Below are 3,626 nucleotides of genomic sequence, written 5' to 3'. Positions count from 1 at the left end.
TGTAGGTGTCATATCTGTGTGTAGGCATATACATGTGAGTGTTGTATCTGTGTGTAGGCATGTACACGTGAGTGTTGTATCTGTGTGTAGGCATGTACATGTAAGTGTTGTATCTGTGTGTAGGCATGTACACGTGAGTGTTGTATCTGTGTGTAGGTATGTATACGTGAGTGAGGTACATGCAGAAGTATCAGATTCCCTGGAGCTGGAGTTATAGGTGTTTGTGAACTGCTTCCTGTAGGTGCTAGGAACTGAACTCTGGCCCTCTGTCCCCAGCAACAGCAGCAGGAGTTCTTAACCATTGATCCACCTCTTGGCCCCTACACTGTGCCTGAGGAGCACCTTCACATTAGTTGATTAAAAAAGGAAACAACAACAAAATCAAAAGTACATTTCTCTTATGCTCATGATATTTCACTAGAATCTTAGCTTCTCGGCAGCAAGACCTGGAAACTATGAGCCATCAGGGGCATCTATCATCAAATAATAGCCCCAACACTTAAGAGCTAAGATACTCAGAAATAACTCCCAGGTTGTCATGAAACATCTATATGGCCAGCCAAGTTAATTTTTAGATTCTTGTTTGAGTAGAACAACAGACTTAGCGGTGACGACTTGTTTGTCCAGTTGAAGGGGACCCCGTGATTTTTTCCCCCGTTTTTGAACTGTACATTTGATCAGATCATTAGTGTTGTCTCTTTTATTTCTTTTGAGAAACTTTGAATTGAAGAAATCTAAAACTTGAAGATGTTAGTTGATATCCATCTGAGTCTCAGTGTCCATCACGAGAGATGGAGTGTTTGATCATAAGATCACGTGTGGAAAGCTTACCCTCAGTCATTTTTAATGTATTCTAACTAAACTACCTAAAAGTCTTAAAGAAAAGTAACTACATCTCAGCAAAAGTTAGAACTTACAGAAACAAAGATGCAATTATTCTCTCACCCTTTTGTTTACCTTCAAAAATTCCTGTGAGGCACATGAAAGTAACAATAATGGCCATAAAAAAGATTAATATGATTAATATGATTTAGTCCTGAAAGTCCATAAAGAGTACACCAAAGTACATAACCAAGTTAAACACTTTTGTAAGCAATTGGCCGTGTGCACCCAGAGCACGGTTTCTGAGAGGACATTTCAGAGGGAATTTAAACTAACTAGTGGCGTGTGGTGGAAAGGCAAATGTTATTGCCACTAAGTCAGGCCACCCAGGTCGTGTGGGGCTGGAAAGATGGATGGGTGGTCAAGAGCACTTAGAAAGGATAGAGAGCATTTCCCAGCATCTACACAGCACAGCGCACAGGACCTGTGACTCCAGCTGAAGGCATCCACTGCCCTCTTCTGGCCTCCAAGAGCACTCACAGACTTGGACAGAGACATCGGCATACACATACAGAAACAAGTCTAACTGAAGCATGAGAACTTTCAGAGTTCTGATCAAACACTTTGGAAATAAACGAGAGTGGCAGATTCGCTGTGAAGAAGCACAAGATGTTTCTGGCTTAGTAAGTCCAGCCCAGACTTCACACTCAGTCCTGGTTTCTGGTCACAACTGTATCCTTTTCTTTATGCATGAGTCTGCACTAGTTACTTAATCTGCCTGCCCCTGTGGGTTATAATTAGGAATACGTGAGACATGAAACAGCCAAGTGTATGTCACGTCAGTAAAGAGTCAGAGGGAGAGCAGATAGGCTCATAGTTCACAGATGAGATTTATTGGCACAGGCTGGTTTGAGAGTCTAAAGTTATCTCAGTTCGACAGGGCAGAAACACGACCTAAAGGAAGAGGATTAATTCTGAATCATGGTTTCAGGGTATCTCAGTCTATGAAGGTGGGGAAGAGAGTGGCTTGCTCTGTGTCAGCAGGGGTGTGATGCAGCCTACAATCCCTGCTCCTTGTAGTTGAGGCCAATTTCCCCCTTTTTAATTTTTTTCTTTTGATTTTAGAGACAGGGTTTCACTGTGGAGCCCTGACTGTTTTTGCAACTCACTCTGTAGACCAGGCTGGCCTTGAGCTCACAGAGATCCGCCTGCCTCTGCCTCCATAGTGTTGGCACTAAAGGCACGCACCACCACTGCCCAGCTTTTTTTCTCATATGTTTAATACTCAATCATGATCTAAGAAAACAAATGACTAAGCAGCTCCAGTATTGAAGACCTAGTCCCAACCATAAATCCAGCAGAATGTGGTATTCTTTCTCTCTCTCCCCTCTCTTCTCCTACTTTCTTTTATTTATTTATTTATTTATTTATTTATTTATTTATTTATTTATTTATTTATTTATTTTGACAGGGTCTCCCTGTGTAGTCGTGGCTATCCTGGAACTCATGGCTGGCCTTGAACTCACAGAGATCTGCATGCCTCTGTTTCCCAAGTGCTGGGATTAAAGGCTGCAACAGTTATGCTCAGAATCAGAATGTACCTGTCGTCTAGAGCACTCTCATTACCTGCTCACTCTGGCTTCTCCATGCTTTATCTGCATGACAAAACTTTTATTTCTCAGTAAAACACATAATTGAGCTTATTATAAAAAAATTTACATTAACCCCACTATAAAGTTTAAACAGCCTTGTTTATTTTGTTGAAATAGAGTCTTATGTAGCCTCAAATTCACTATGTAGTCAACGATGACCTTGAATTCAGGGTCCTCCTTCCTCCACCTCTCGTGGGTTGAGATTACACCACAGCCTACCCGGATGAAGATGCAAACGTTTAGAAGGAAGATTTAAAGTTCGTGAAAAGTTTGTATCATAGGACTGTCTCTCTATTCTATTGTTGACATTTTGACCTTTTTAGTTCCAAGGGTTGACAGAAATCACTATATATTCAGAAAATACCTTTGTACCAGAAATCAGACAAATATTTATTAATTGCTATGATCCAGGACCTAGAAGGACAGTGGTCACTGTGCCTAAAAAAGTCTCATGGAGGATCCGTGGCTCAGTCTTGGGCCGAGGAGAGCTTTCCTGGAGGCTGTTTCAGTGCTAAGTTTAAGGACAGCAAATTTTGCAGAGGAGAGGCACAGAGAAATTCAACACCTCTGTGATTATTTGGACCTTGATGTTGACTTCTTGGATCCCACAGCTCTCCTTACCAGGAGAACACTTCTCCTGTGAAGCCGTGCCTCCTCGGGGATTTGAACAGAAAGGACCCTGAAGGGGTCTCAACACCTGCTATTCTTGCTGGACTCTCAACTCTGGATGGAGGGTGTCCTCTGCTGCCTGGATTATTTGTAGGAATCAGGATGGTGGCCCAGCCATGAGTCTCCTCAGTTTGGACTGTTAGCCCATTGCATGTCCAAAAATTCTTATCAATGACTGCTTTCTTACTTGCCTACAAATGGTCTTTAGAATCCTACCCTCTGAGTTCCTAATGACCAGAAGTCGACTCCGACACAGCCTACTCAAACATCAGACGTGATTTTCATCTGCCCAGCTGTGAGCCAGAACATCAAGCAAATACAAATTTTAAAGATTTATTTTACTTTTAATGGTGTGTGTGTGTGTGTGTGTGTGTGTGTGTGTGTGTGTGTGCGCACGTGGCTTTGTGAGGGTATGTGCCCATGAATGCAGAAGACAGAGCTGTCAGATCCCTGCAGCTGGAGTTACAGATGGTTTGGCTGAGA

Source organism: Mus pahari, chromosome 4 (assembly GCF_900095145.1).
Source record: "Mus pahari chromosome 4, PAHARI_EIJ_v1.1, whole genome shotgun sequence".
NCBI classification, from domain to species: Eukaryota; Metazoa; Chordata; class Mammalia; order Rodentia; family Muridae; genus Mus; species Mus pahari.
Note: the sequence above shows the minus strand (reverse complement) of the source record.